Here is a 16,217-nt window from a genome sequence, read left to right as displayed (position 1 = left end):
AGGTAGTGAAACTGTGCATTGATACAACTCAGACAATGAGCCTCTGGACCTACTGTAAGTGCTGATAATACAGACCCAATGCCATTCAGTGTCTAAGTCATTTCAAACAACCATATTTAATGAGATCTGAGTCTACACTGCCCTGAGCAGAACATTAATATAACACAAGGCACTGAAACACTCTAACGTCCCATTCACTTTATACAAAGCAATGCGAGGGTGACTCCAAATGACAAGTTGGCACTATGATTCCTCTTCTGTTCCTTAGAAACACCAGGTGCTGTGCTGAGAAGCAACCAGCTTTACGTTTTGAAAACCTGAAGCTTGTTTTCTTACTGGCTGCAGTGGACCTCTAGGGATAGTTTTGTAAACCACCCAAACAAACCTCATTTTTTATTGGAAGTGTGCACAGAACAAATAGAAGGGGAAATACTTTGCACTGGAATATTTCTGATAAGTGCAACTTTAAGAAGAAAGTTGACATGAAGGACTGCCTTCATCATTAAAGAGCTGCATGGTACAAGCTGCCCTGCCTTAATCACAGCTGTCATGAGAAAAGGAAATAGATTTTTAGGGTCCAGATAGGATTTCTCCTTGGAAATGTCAGGAGTGATTGATGTAAGACACAAGTAAAAAGCTACTCACTAAACGTGTGTTGTCTACACTTTGAATCCTGCCTCCCCCCCACCCGATATGGTGTTGTCATGATTTTAACAAGTCACAGGAAGAGTTAAGCTGTGCTTCTGAATAAATTAGTACAGTCACAAAATGACACTTCCCTGACCTTTGCAAAAGGTGGAGAGTATAACGGTAAGACATACAGGGCTGTTAAACAATGTTGTTTTTTTTTTTTAACCACTCTGACAAAAGGTGCAAGCTCTTTAAAACAGTTTCCTAATGCACTTCAGCAAGAGAGCTAACTGACTGTCATAAAATGACATGCGTAACACAGAGATCCTGCTACACATTTTGATGCAAAGGAACACCCTGTTAGTTGAAAATCACTGCTAACTGGATTCAGATGTTAGAGATGAAGTACATGGAGCACAGTACATTTGGTAAAGCTTAAAGAAGCTTTAAAAAAAAAGAACATAAATCTTTAGCTGTGGCCTTTTATCAGCTCTTAATTTGTCATGGTATTTTAATTACTGACAGTGTAAAAGTTTTAATCCATATGTTAGGGGAGATGATTCTTATTTCTTGCTCCTTTCCTTGAAAAACAGTTTTTAAAAGTTATCAGGCCTGCATGCACATGGAAGTTTTAAAAGCTTGCAATGTGCCGTATCAAAGTTCTCTTAGCTCCATGTTGTGCACATATTCAGAAAGTTTTATCCATGTTGACTTTGGAAGTTATAAATTCAAACCTTAAAAGTGACATAAATTTCTTTGGATGACTCCAGTTTGATGGGACCTGATTTTCAGAGGGCTTCTGCTCAGCATTTCTGTAAGTTGCATTTTAATTGTTTCAAGACGGGTATTCAAATAGATAAGTATAGGATTTGGGGTGTTTGAAAATAAAGAGCAAACCTGATCTCTTATGTGGTGAGACCCTGTTTTTGCTATTTTTTTAAAATTTTTTTTATTTTTGTGAGATTGTTGCTGTTTTATTTTCAGACTTACATGTGTGACTGCTGAGACATACACAAAATATGATCAAATTGGTACATGAAGCTAAGGGAAGCAATAAGGTATTCTCAGTACTGCATGACTGCAGTTAAGTCATTTTGAAATCAATAATCCCCTCGCAATTCACTGTGCCACTTGACTGGACATACAGATGCAGATGCCCTTGTAAATGAATTTACATCGCACTGTGCTTGTAGCCATATAATCTTTCTTCCCTTCTCAAGTCTGTCCCATTTTTCCTTGCTTCCGTTATGCATATGAAACTGAAATTAAGATTGCATGTAAAGCTGACTAGCTAATCCAGGTTATTTATTGGAAATGAAACTATATAAGCATACAATATATGGTTTGTTTAAAATTGATTTACCTAACTCTTCCCATAGTCCCAGGCAAATACAATTGTTATACAGCAGAGAATTGTATTGTGGAGGAAAAGAAACAGAAGAAAAAGAAAGTATCAATAGATAATTTGCAGCTAGTTTATGGGGGACTTCAATTTGGTAATAAAGAGGGTAATTCATCAAATAGAAAAATTAGACATGACACTAAATTTAAAATTCTTATTAGCTACAATAAGTAAAGATTTTAGCATGAAAACTATGCGTATTTCAAATGCTATCTCAACATTGCTTGGACACAAGCTTAGACTGAAGTCCAGGAGATGGGTCATCTCTAGGAATGCAAGGTTCTTGTTAGCACCTTTCATTGGTCCAGCCATGCCTTCTCCTCTCCCTGCACTGTCTGCCTATCTCTACCCACCTGCCCAGGCGTTGACATCAAGACACTGAATTAGCCAGAAAGAAATTTGTAGTGTCTGAGATTCAGCTGTGTCAGAGTCACAGGCTGCAAGGGAAGATGGCATACAGAGAGCCTGAAGTTCATCTGTGCTACAGAAACTCAGCCCTGTGAAGCGTGCAGTGGAAGTGTGAATCATGAGCTACAAAGAATGGCATGGCTTAGCAAGATTCCTAAACTGATTTCTAAGGCTGTGATATCACCAACCGTCATCACTGGTGTGTATTGCAACATCATGAAGGAATCCAGGCTCTGACAAACCAGACGTGATATTTGATGGTAACATGCCTGCCCATGGTGGGACTAGATGATCTTTAAGGTCCCTTCCAAACCAAGCCACTCTATCCATCTATGATTCTTTCCATGATCTGGCCTGGTCCAGAAGTCTCTAGGGTTTTGGCTATCATAAGCTGCAGGTCTGTATGTTCTTCCCCTTCACAAAGAATGACAGCTAAAGCAGAAGGTCTGTAGCATGGTAGGTTCTTGCATTGAAGTCTGAGAAGTTACCTTTTGCTGACAGCCTTCAGGAACTTGAACACAAGGGAAATGATCTCTTTCAACCATCAGTGCAGGCTGCCTTAGGGGAGAAAATGGAACAGGGCAGCTGAGGAATAATCAATCACAATGACATGCCTTCCTTACTCTCAATAGAGATTGGTTTCAATTCTGAATCATGCCTCGCTTTTCACATATTTCTTTTATGTATATATAAGCATATGTATCTATGCATGTATGTATTTAAAATACATATGGACACACACATGCAATAATATTTACCAGTGTATTTTTATACTCCAAAAATGCCCAGCTTTTTTTGAATTCCGTTCAAAAAAACCAGAACCACTGGGCCACAGTGACCTTGTGGTAATCACCTCCCCAGGCTAAGAGTATGCTGTGTTCACAACCTATCATTTTTGCTGAATGTTCTCTGTGTTCTTTCTCATTGCTAGGAATAATATTCTTACCTTAAGACTAGGACAATATCCACAACATACTCATGGAAACCGAGATGTAGAGAAGACAGATAACCAGCATAGATGGAAAGAGGAGTAGGTAGGAAAAATGGCTATGGTTCATCACATCTAACTTATTAAATAGGCTTCTCTTGGGCCCATCTATGCTAAAAGTGCAGAAGCTTTGGGTTTCTACATTTACTTTAGGTAGCACAACATAACTGCTTTTCTTCAAGGAGGTGGAAAAAGCAGACTACAGAAGGCCTGTGCAACACTGTACACTTGCCTGTGTGAATGTGGACGTTCCAGCCAAAGATGCATTTATCTTATTCTTAGATGCTATTTTCCATTTTCTGTAGAAAGAATAGTTTCTTATTACTCTAAGTTGGCATGACATTGTGTGAAAAATCAGATGCTGCTTCATGCAGACTGAGAAAGTCACACACATTTTCACTCTGTTTACAATCTTTCATAACAGCTTCAGTTTGGAGAGGGATCTACCTGCATCTTGCTTTCCATTGCATTAAAAAAATTCCTCTTTCATTATTTGTTTGATGAAAAACAAAGGAAATGAGATCTACGGCCTATATTGGTAAGTCATAATGTTTTGTCAATCTCCAGAGATTTACCTGTTCACCTCATAATCTTCACTAAATCCCTCAATGTTGAGTTGGGATATCTTCATGTTGCTTAGAAAAAAAATCCCTAATCATTACCTCATATCCTATTATCCCATCCCAAATCTTGAAAAACGCTTTTTTCCTGTCACACACTGATAAAAATCAAGGCCAGTTGGATGGGGCTTTGAGCAAGCTGGTCTAGTGGGGGGTGTCCCTGCCCATGTAAGGGGAGTACGAAATAGATAATCTTTAAGGCTCCTTCCAGCCCAAACCATTTGATGATTCTACAATACTGTCCCTGCTGTAAGTTGTTCTAATTAGCTGTTATGGCTAATCTAACATTTGTGCTATGTCTGGTTGCATGGGCATTGCTGAGTCTGGCATAGTGCATGAAATCCCTCATTCCACAGAATATTTGAAAGAAACAACACAGAAGAACCAGAAATTCTGCACTCTAATAATAAAAAAGTGAAGCAGACCTAGGAAGAAAAAAATCAATTTCCTTCTTGTATTTCAACATTTTGGGATTTACTTCTTCATCTCATCCAGTTGCCCAAAATTCTGCCAAAAAACTTTTTCCTGCATGAATGTAGACATCCATCTTTCTTCTGGTTTTCTACCCCTCCATCTGCTTTTCTCTTTTTTTTTTTCCTAATCAGAATTAAAAAGAGAGAGCTCAAAAAACTTCTAGCCAAAAAAAATTAAAATTCCTTTGTTTCAATGAAATTACTTTGCTCTGATGAAGCAATGTTTTTTGGATGAAAGTATTTTCTGTTATCATGTTCCTATAAATTCCATTTAAAAATATATATAATCATGAGAAACTCAAAGTGAAGTAGAAAGTTCAAATGATATCATCATCAGTGTCCTCTTAGAGAAAACCTATCCTAGCTGTCACATACCTGAAACTTTCAGCTTTTTTTTGTGCTGAAATAGTACAAAGCAATGAATTTTTTATAACTTCAAATCTTTGTTACTGCTGATTTACTAAAGATGTACATGACACTGCTTTATTTCACTCTCCAGAGGCTTTGCATCTATGTATCTATGTCTGCTGATGCATATGTGCCTGTATGACTGAAATGAGATTTGCTTGACTTTATGAACTACATGCCAGACCACATCTGAAGAACTACTGAGCTTGCAAAGTGCTGTACCACACTCCTCCTTCCATTCTCTCTCTCTCTCTCTCTCTCTCAGTGCTGATAGTTCTGGCCCTTCAATATTTTTAACCATTTCATGACTAAAAGTTCAGAGAACAAAAGGGATTCTCTTTATGTGTGAGTAGGGTATGCTCTGTGACTGGAGTTTATTTACTGGACGCCAAAGCAGGACTATGTACCTTTCTCAACTGAGTAAGTTACATGATATGGTCAACATTTCAGAAATGTTCAGACTGAGACTCAGGCCTGCAAAAATTCTCAGAATTGGGAAATAGAAACATTTGGAAAATCTGATTACGCACTAAGTCAGAACAGAAGTTTTTTGGATGCTTAGAGTGCTTGAAAAAACCTATCCTTTTAACATTGCTTAAATGAGTTCCTGCAAAATATGGCCTTAACTGAATGTGTTGAGAAATTTGAATTATGACCCTGCATACTCTTTTCCTACACCTCAGACACATTTCTGCTGTCATTAGTGTTGCTGTCAGTTAGTTAGCTTTAGGCTTTAGTTAGCATGATTAAAATTAGGATGTTCTTATTTTGGAATTTTTGGAAGTATTTTTCCTGATATTTCATATAAGTAGTAAGAGGTTTTTTTTTTTTTTTCCAGATTTGCACAGTCCTTGCCAGTTGGTCTTTGCACTGCAGGTCCAGGATAGCATCTTGATTTTCTGAGTATGTCATCTGGCAATGCTGGTTGATGTCTTTGCATGAATCTAAGGAAAGAATGTGCTTTTTAAAAGGAAGACTTTGACTCTGTCAGAAGTAGGCTGTGTGCTAAAGATTTGTTACTCCATAACAAAAGGCAGCCACTGATTTGCAGACACAGCTCACACTGATGTCAACGAAAGCTGCACATAGAGTTCAAGTGTGCAAAGGGGCCCTTTGCCTCTAATTCATCTCAGGGCTTGCCTTATTTCATTACACAGCTTTGAGCTGAATGAGATCGGGACATATTTTTAAAGATGTTGGCTGCAGATCCACACCGATGAGAAGTGAGAAAATCCTTGCAGTTCCACGGACAAGTCGAAAACCTGCCTGAACAAACTGCCAGTTCAACTGTTCTTAAAGCAGCCACAGACCAGGGAATTTGTGCACACAACTGAGTGTCAAATACTCTCCTGGTGTGTTTTGGCGTAATTTCATTTGCTTCAGTGGAGGCATGATGGTTTTCATCAGCTAAAGATCTGGTTTTAAAGTACACATATATATTTTGAAGCTCCATCCTCAAAGTTCACAAGCTTGGGTTTTGTTTGGGTTTTTTTCTGTTCTCTCTGGGGTAGTTTCACTGAGCTGTTCCTATATTGTTTTATTTTTTCTTGAAGAATCTAGACACAATAAAAACTGTAGGGCTGGTCAAGGAATGCTATGTTAAAGTGTAACTTCAGAAGAAAAGTAGCACAATTCTACACTGGCCAGTACAAACAAAGGGGTTTTTTTTTTAAATAGCCTCTTTACATACTAAAAAAATCATTACCTTTTCTGCCCCTAATTTTTTTCTCTATAGCCTTTCTTACACTGATACTCTGTGTGTTGCAGACTGATAAACAGCAGTCACTGACTCTATTGCAGTTAAACCATAGAAGGAAAACTAGAATGGTGCTGAAGCAGCCACATGGAAGGGAGAGGGGGAAAAAGGTAAGTCAGAGTGTTAACAACTCCCAAAGTCTTTACACACCAGGGTAGAACTTACTTTGAGTTTAAAATAATGCAAGTCTATGCCTCTACAGCAGTCAGAGAATCACAGCATTGTTAGGGTTGGAAGGGACCTCTGGAGATCATCCAGTTCAACCTCTCTGCCAAGGCAGGATCACCTGGAGCAAGTTACACAGGAATGTTTCCAGGTGGGTTTTGGATATCTCCAGAGAGGGAGACTCCACGACCTTCCTGGACAGCATGTTCCAGTGCTCTGCCACCATAGTCCCCTAGCTAGGCAGGAATAAGCAGGCTGTGCAGTAGATGGCATGTTATTTCCTAAGCCAATGAAGCACTGTAGGTGGAGAGTTAGAAATTTGTCACTATATTTTGTTATTATTTTGATCATCCTAGAACAAAGCATACAGAAAGCAGGAATCCTAGTCTCATACAGATTCTTGAGGAATTTCTGAAGGTGAATTTTTCACCACAGTCATGAGCTAGTCATATTAGCAGAGCTGACCAGATCTGAAGAGACACTTATCCATCATCTAACATTCAGAGAAGATTCATGACAGTTCTGAACTGTATCCAGTGTGGACACCACAAATCTGGCAGGGCTGCACCACTTAATTTCAGGGCTAGAGACACCACAGCCTCTTCACCACAAGGCTCTCTGCACATTAGTTGAGTGCTCAGCCAAGCCTCTTTCCCTGGAAGACTCTTGTCTCCTTTCTGTGAGCTACTTCTAGAATTCCCCTCAGCTTGTCTTTCTAAAATATGCAGTATAATCCTAAAAATGTTTTAGGTGTGTGACTTGTATTGTCTGGAAAGTTGGAGTATTCTCCACTGCCAAGACTGCACTGCTCACAAGCAGTGTGTTCGCACTCAAGATCCTTGCAGACCAGAGCGGTCGCCATAATTGAAAACAGTATCTGTTCGGCATTCAGGCTGAGCTGAGAGTCTGTTTTCCATGTTCATCACTGCTAAATTAGTTATGCTGTTACTGAGTGGGGAATTCAGGCGTAGGTTTTCAAAGTCTCCAGCATTAAGTTACCAGTCACTGTCCCAAACTGTCATTTTGGTTATGCAATTAAAGTTTCCCTGAGAGCGTTTAAACAGAAACCAGAGTGTGCATTTCCACAAAGTGTTTCACATCCATTCTTTTTCATAGAAGGCTGAAGAAAAAATTAATTTTGATAAAATGTTAGGTCAGTGTTTCAGAATGTACTATGACAGAGAGCATGAGAGAATTTGTGGCCAGTATGCCCACCTAGACTAAAACCCAGCTGTACAGTGGAGTCTGAAATGATCACCCATTGGCTTTGCAACTCCCAGTCTGTATATTTGCAGGATGAATTCTGTTGTGAGCAATTCCCTTTCAACTTTAATTTTCCCTGGCTGTTGCAAATGGGAGGATCATTCACCTCTTTGACATAAACTGTTATGTTTTTGTACATTTTTCAATAGCTGCCACAGAAATGGATGCATTCTAGCAGGAGGCAGAATTATTCAGCCACATATCTGTACTCCTTTCGCTCATACATTATACTACATTCTAATTTTATGTGATTGTCATTAATTTACTAACAAATTATTTCTCTTATTTCAGAGTCAGAGCAGAGATACAATTTTATAAGTATTGAAACCAGCCGGGCATCTTGAATATTTCCTTGACATATTTTGGTGTATTCCTAAGTTGCTTTATCAGTCATTAAAGCTCAGCTTGCAGTACTTAACAATCTTGGCCTTGATCCTATAAGCATGCATATGCCTTGCTTTATGCATATAAGCACTCTCATTGAAATCAATATTCATCCACATTACATTAAGTACACACATAAGTGTTTGCAGGATTGAGGCTGCCTTTTTTTTTTTTTCCCTGTATTCATACTATTTTCTGCCTGGTGTCTATTGTAGTCTTTTGAGTAAATGATTTGTAGGCTGAATAGGGCTCTTCAGATCGCATTCCTCACTGAATGATACAATTCCTCATGTAGTGCCAGGACCCACTCAAGGCTTTTCAGTTCTGGAGGCAACATTAACTTCCAGTTCCCCAAAGAGCAAAATTGAATTTTGTGATAATGACACAAAATATTCAACAAGTGTGTACAGGGAGGTGTTGAGGGCTGAGGGAATCCAGTAAGGACAAAGTGGATGAGGGTTCAGAAAGGCCAGAGGATGTCATAGAGAGCAGTGTGTGTGTATTGGAGTAGTCCATAAGATCTCAGTAGAGCTCTGTGTTTTCGAGGGAGCCAGAGAAGCCATGCAGATCTTGAGGGAGGAAGGGAGTGACAAAGAGAGGAAGTACTGCTGTTCGTGGTAGCTGTATATCTTGTTCCATCAAATAGATGTGGATCATCTATTTGCACAATAAGTTAAAAAAGCTTTCAGGGAGGCTTCCTCCTGGAGATGCAGAATCTAATGCTTTCATGGCCCTCCGTTCTTTTCTGAGGAAAAGAAAGCATTATTGATGAGAATGGATCTTGGAAAGTTTTATTACAAATGTTCTGTTTTAAATATTAGACCCTTCCAGAACAAATTACACTTTATTAATATTTTGTGTTAGGATCATTATGGATGACTTAAAATGTTGGATGGAATAGAGGACTTTATGCCTCTTACTAGATCTTGTTTGTCAGGCTATTTAATCTGTCATTTTTCAAGGGCTTTTGAGGTTTTTTCAAGAATGACTTGTGTCTTAATTCATTGCAATTATTAAAATTCTTCAATTTAAAAAAAAAAATCCTATTTGTTTTCTGCCATTTGTGCTGGCTCTTTGTGTTCCATCTACTACAATTAAAAAAGGACCAGTCATATTCACTGCTGTTTGCAGTAAATTTATCTCTGAAGTTTGCGTGTACCACCACTGGAATTTTTGTCTTACAATGGTGATAAGACGGTTTTGTCTCTTATTTAACTTTGTGTAGCTACACTGAAAAGTAAAATATGGAAGCATTTTTTTGTTCTGATGTTGGAGTTATAAATATAAAACAGAAATGCTGTGTTTTACCTGAAAATGTTTCTGTAAATCTCAAGAGTTATGACATTTTATGGTTGTTCATCCGCTTAGATCTTGTCTCATCATTCATTATTTTTCCACTTTTTTCATAGCATGGGAATTTTTTTATAGATTAAGTTTTAATTTGGCTCTCCAGTTTATTAAGTATGTGACTAAAGATATCCATCAATTATGCCCTACTTCATCTGTACAAATTTCAATACCTTGGAATTTAAAAACTGAAAAACTGTGCCTGAAAAGTGTGCTCTTTTTCCACCTGCATCAGGTTTTTTAAAAGAAAAAAATTACTTCTCCCTAAAACTTTGTTTCTTTTAAATCCTAAGCCTGTATGGCTACAAGGCTACTTTCCTAGACATGAAGGCATTAATCATATCTGACAGATTTTTCCCTTCTATAATAAGCAACATTTCTCATAATAAGACATAAAAATAGGACATGAATTAACATGACACACCACAGAAGATCAGTGAGTACAAACTCAGATTTAAATTTCCAAGTCTTTTGGGGCTATGTTAATTTTTTGCACCATTAAGTAGTTTCCAGTTTCAATCCCCATTTATTCTAGGCAAAACCACAACAGAAGCATACAATGCATTACAGCTTGCACTGGTGGAAGGTTCCAGCAGCTCAGCCTCTCTCTTGTCCTCCAGACGGCAGTGGGTATTTCAGGCACTCCTTCAGCCCCTGAATTACTGCCTCCAACATCTGGACTTTCCAGACATTCCCAACAATGGAGTACTGGGGGCGAGGAATTTCTGCTGGTTGAAAGTGGAATTTGGCTTCAATTAAAAAAATAAATAAATAAAAGAGAGGGGGATGCTGGGTTTATGAGTTAGACACTCTTAATTTACAGGCTTGTATCATACTTATAACCACTATTAGTTCAAGTGCAAATATATAGTATTAGAAGATTTTTTCAGATTTCCTTGGGAGATGAGACAGAACGGGGAGTGTAGTGGGAAAGTGTTCATTTCTCCTGTGTGGTGGCCTCCAAATGCATTATAAACTTTTATTGCCTTGGAAAGTGTTATGGAGTCAGACTGATTTGCATTTGATTTGATTGCAAAATATAGATAGATGGGAACTTCTAAGGAGAAGCTGTATTGGCCAGAAGATTCCATATGGTTGCAAGAAGCCTTCTCCCTGGTCTCAAGAAACCTGTTTTTGAGAGTAAATAACTGAATGAAAACAGATTTCTTGGAAAACTGTTGTAATTTAATGCATGTAAACAAAAGCTTTTATAATAGTCTCAGGCACACTGGGATTTCTGAAAGAATTACTTCAAACAAATATCAGTTTTTAATTGAGAGGCACCCAGGCACCCAAGAGGGTGGTGATGGTATGGTCTTTTTCTCTTTTCCTTTTTTTTTTTTTTTTAATTTTTCTTTCCTTTTTCCATCTGAAGTGGGAAGTATGACAAGGTTCACAATGCTTTTATTTAAAATTCCTATCAGACTTTTCTAGCACTAAAACTTCCACAGGATATCACACAATCACACAAGAGTTGAGGCTAGAAAGAACTACTGGAGATTATCTAATCCAATCACCATTCAGAGCAGGGTCAACCAGAAAAAGTTTCCCAGGGCTGTGTCCAGTCAAATTTAGAGTATCTCCAAGAATGGAGACTTCTCATCCTTCCTTGGAAACTTGAAAATTCCAAGGAATGCCATTTGCTTGCTTCCCATTTTCAGGAACATTTCCTCATCACCTTGACCTTTCAGATATATGCGAGAGTAGCCTCACAATGACATCTGCCAACACCCTCTGTTCTTGTGGCTGTATTCTAGTAAATCCCACAGACTTGTGTATGTCCAACTTGTTTAAATGTTTCCTAACCTGATCCTTTTTCACTGAGAGTAGGTCTTCTTTCCTTCTTCCCAAACTTTCTCACTGTTCTCAGGACTCTGGGATTCCTGAAGGCATATCTTATTCATAGAATCAGAGAATGGCTTGGGTTGGAAGGGACCTTAAAGATCATGAAATTACAACACTCCTGCCGTGGGTGGATGCCATCCACTAGATCAGGTTGCCCAGGGCTCTATCCAGCCATTCCTTGAACGCTTTCAGGGATGGGGCACCCTCAACTTCTCTGGGCAACCTGTTCCACTGCCTCAACACTGTTTGAGTAAAGAATTTCTTCCTAGCACCTAAATCTCTGCTCTTTTAGCTTAAAATCATTCCCCCTTGTCCTATCTTTAAATATCCTTGTAAAATCTCTCTTCCTGTTTTTTATACACTCCTACACATACTGAATGGCCACAATAAGGTCTTGGAGGCTTCTCTTCTCCAGGCTGAACAACCCCAATTCTCTCAACCTGTCTTCATAGGAGAGATGCTCCATCCCTCTGATCATCTTTGTGGTCCTCCTCTGGACTCCAACAGGTCCATGTCCTTCTTATGTTGTGGCCCCCAGAGCTGGAAGCAGCACTCCAACTGGGATCTCACCAGAGCAGAGTAGAGGGGCAAAATCCCCTCCCTCACCCTGCTGGTTGCTCTTCTTTTAATGCAGCCCAGGACACAGTAGGCTGCAAATGCACATTGCCTGGTCATGTCCAGGTTTTTATCTACCAACACTCCCATGTCCTTCTCTGCAGGGCTGACCTCAATGAGTTCTTCTGTACTCTTGTCTGGGATTGCGCTGGTAGAGATGCTGCACCTTGCACTTGGAATTGTTGAACCTCATCAGGTTCTCATGGCCTAACCTCATCAGGTTCTCAGCCTAATTCTCTGAAAAATTCCAGAACTTTTAAAATAGTTCCAAAACCAGAAGTTTAAGATTGCACCAATATCTAAGCAAAATGACTGTGGTTATATATAATTAATAATAATTCTTTGAAAATGACCATTGTTATAATTGTAATAATAATGTACAATAACAATTGTACAATTCTAACCAGTAACATAGTGAGATGGAAAGGAGGTGTTTATATAGGCAATCAAATTTGTCTGTTTTGGAGGCGAATAGTTCTATATAAACTATGTGAGTGCTGAACTGCTTTTACAGGATGTAGTAAAAATAATGGCTTAATCAAGAAATTCTGATAACAAATACAATAACTGAAAATAAACTTTGTTCAGTGTATGCTAGCAAAAGAACCTTAATAAATATTTACATAAATATTTGCTTATCTTTCCTGCTCAGTGAAGACAAAGATTTTGGAGGGCATGGATGGGTGCTGGATCACACTTAAGAATTTCATATTCTCCAATCTGATTCAACAGATCAATAAGAGGTCTCAACTAGTGCTGACCTCACCATGCAAGAGTCACACACTCAGGGGCTATTTGCCTTTTGTTTATGTATCCTCAAGAGAAGAGTACATTCCTGAGCAAAACCCTGATCTTTGGAAGAAACAAGATTAAGGGGAGAAAAAAATGCCCTTATCCTCTCCTGCCTACTCAAAGTTTTAAACCCATGTCACCCTAAGAAATGAGAAGTGCATTTTAGAAACGATCATGTCTATATTCCTATAGAAAAATGTCTGGTGTTTGATATTGTGGAGTCTCCCTAGTTTTCTCAAACTACTTTTTAGTGGAGGAGAACTGAATATTAAAGACATATTTTTGAAAGATTCAGGTTTTTAGTTTTTTTTAAACTAAGAAAATAAAGCCTCATATTTTTAAGGGTCTTTATTAGAACATATCCTAGTTTGATTCTGTGATGACAAACTAAAATTTTCTAATACTGGGAAAATAATTTTCCAGGAAGTTCTTCCTGAGGTGTTGTTAAGGATATATCAACTGAGGATATACTGTATGGGCTGATAGAACTGCTGAGTAGTCAATGAGAGAATCTGCATCTAAATTACAGATAGAGTTTCTGATATAATGTTAAAAGTAGATTTAAAAAACATAAAATTTTGGTGTCTGAATATATGGAAATCAAATGATGATTTTGTCTCTCTGAAATGTATGAACACAAAAAAACAGAAGAACCTGAAAACAAAATGAAAATAATTTACATTTTCATTTTATTTGGTTTTTGACTCTTTAAAGCAATAAGCTCAGCACTTAAAGCTTAAGAATCTTACTCACAAGAGAGTGAAAAGGTTGAGGAAAACAGAAAATTATAAAACTAAAATGGAAAGCTTTCCTTCTCTTCATCTCCCTCTACATTTTTAACCAATTTCAGATTATGAAGTATTGAGCTTTGACTATGTGAGAGGCCCAGGTGACACCACTAGTCTTGCTTACCAAATCATGAAACATGCTTTGTCCAGCTACTAGTCTATGGTTTGCTACTGGTTTGGGAAATGCCATTACCTTAACTTCAGTTGTGGGCAACATCGATAAGAGATAAGATTTCAACACATAGTGGCAAGAGCCTTATGTGTAGGTCCTTCAATTTAATTCTAGAATAATTTTTGCATTGTGTACTTCATCAATAGATTTCTGTGTGATAGACTAGCCAAGACTATATGTGTTGGATAGGATCCATTTCATTCTTTACATTAGTAGTTAAGTGGGGTTGGAAAAGGATAGAGTCCTTGGCCTCCAGACCAGCATAGTTTTCTGTCTTCAGTACTGGAACACAGCCCATAGCCAGGTTGCAGACTTTTACACTCCTACTGTCTCAGTGACAGTATGTGTCCTTACATCCACCTTAACCTTCATGAAAAACAAAATTATTGAGTATCCCCACGCCAATCTATACTCTTCAAAACTCTTGCAAAATCTTTAGACAGGGGCTATTTGGTAGAAATGCTCTAAGTACAAGGTCTCTTCATGCTTCCCTGTTGAAGTTATGTAAAAGTTCATGAGGATGCTGAAGAGTAAGAAAGGATTATGACTCCACTGCTGGAAGATGAGAACACATGTCTAGGACAGAGGCAGACCTTCTGCAAGGCTTCCATATTCTATGAAAACCAGCTTAGAGACTTCAGCTCAAAATAAAACATGACTAAGGCATTATGCAATAGTCACAAACTTAACATTTCTTGAGAGAGAGCATTAGGAGGCAGATAGATTTGACAGAAGAGACAAGGTTGCCTACAAAATTTAGCCACTAGCAAATTTAAAGCCTGTGATAACACCATCATAATCACTATGGGAGAAAATTAAATACAAATGGATGACTACTAGGATGCCTATATGCTGTCTGGAATCAAAGGTTGTACAGAAATATTGTTTGATGAAAAAAGCTCAGTAATACAGTTTTGGCCAATATATTGTAGCAAAAGAACTCTTGATATTTGCAGGAGAAAAAGGCCTGATGAAACAGGACATTTGTTTAGATCTTCTGTGCATGTCAGAAAGACTGATTTAGGTAACAGGAAGGAAAAAAAACTTAAAGAGAAAGTCTGATTTGAGCTCACTTTCATAGAAGGAAAATAGATAGAATAAGTGGTTGGCCCCTTACAGTGATGAACTTTCTTAACCCCTCTTGGGTTATGGAAAACAGAAATAGTCTCTTCATATCTGCCTAATTTAACCATAAGGAACAATGGGAAATCCCACAGAAAATTTCCATGAAAGGAAAAATAAAAAAACCCCAAAGAAGGATTTATTGTTTAAGACAGTCACTAATTCTATAATAGGAAGCCACCATGAACTGTAGCTGAACACAGCGCAGAAATACTGAAGCTATTGAGATGACTTTTCCTGAGCACCTAATGTGAACTTGCCATACCAGCTGTGACATGAACTGATGATATTGCTGTCTGCTATGTTTACCAGGAACTGACAGAAGGGGTCAAGATAATTTTTTTGGTCCCTTTACATCATAAACTTCTCACTGGATCCCATCTGAGGTTAACATTGAAATATGTGGCTGATTTGGCTGCCTGGTTGTTGAATGCTATCTCTTGATTTGCTGTCCTACGGAAGAGGTTTTTATACTCTCTGTTGGAGAGTAATGTTCTGCAGAAATCTGACAGAGGATCCAAATATTAAACCCTTGCTTGCTCTCTAATGACAGCATAATATTTATCTGCTATATAAGTCTATATATAGCCTTTATGGCTCATTGACATCCCAGTATGTACTGTTGGTTGCTTTTGGTTTCCAAAGATTTTATTCTTGTGGCTTAGGAATGCACAATCACATTGCCAATTCAAGTGGAAAATGTAACTTGAGTAATGTTATGTTTCTTGCTTGCTCTAATACAGGGAGACTTGGATCTCAGTAGCTTCACAAGCAGAGTAGTAAAATCCTCATTATTATACTTAAAATATTTGAATTTTCAGTCAGAAATAATCAGAAAATAACCCCATGGCTGCTACTTAATCGAATCTGAAAGCACATGAGTAAAATGACTGTAGGTTTGTTGTAGAATACAGTTAATAAACCTCTCTTATTTGGTCACATTCCCTTGTGCTGTCATAAACAGTCTTATCCCAGATGCAAAGATCTTTCTTTTTTGAAAATATATATGAACTTGTAATCTGCAAAATGATGAGAGAAG

The 16,217-nt window shown here is 38.1% G+C and overlaps 1 long non-coding RNA gene across 1 annotated transcript in view; it reads left to right on the top strand.

The window, feature by feature from the left end:
- Positions 1 to 10,616, top strand: part of LOC125326884 — a 46,024-nt gene extending 35,408 nt beyond the window's left edge. Inside the window, exon 3 of the long non-coding RNA XR_007204055.1 lies at positions 5,768 to 10,616. This is a non-coding gene — a long non-coding RNA (uncharacterized LOC125326884). The remainder of the gene's footprint in view (positions 1 to 5,767) is intronic.
- The last annotated feature ends 5,601 nt before the right edge of the window (positions 10,617 to 16,217 follow it).

Source organism: Corvus hawaiiensis, chromosome 6 (assembly GCF_020740725.1).
Source record: "Corvus hawaiiensis isolate bCorHaw1 chromosome 6, bCorHaw1.pri.cur, whole genome shotgun sequence".
Lineage (NCBI taxonomy): Eukaryota > Metazoa > Chordata > Aves > Passeriformes > Corvidae > Corvus > Corvus hawaiiensis.
This window is presented reverse-complemented; position numbering and strand designations above follow the sequence as displayed.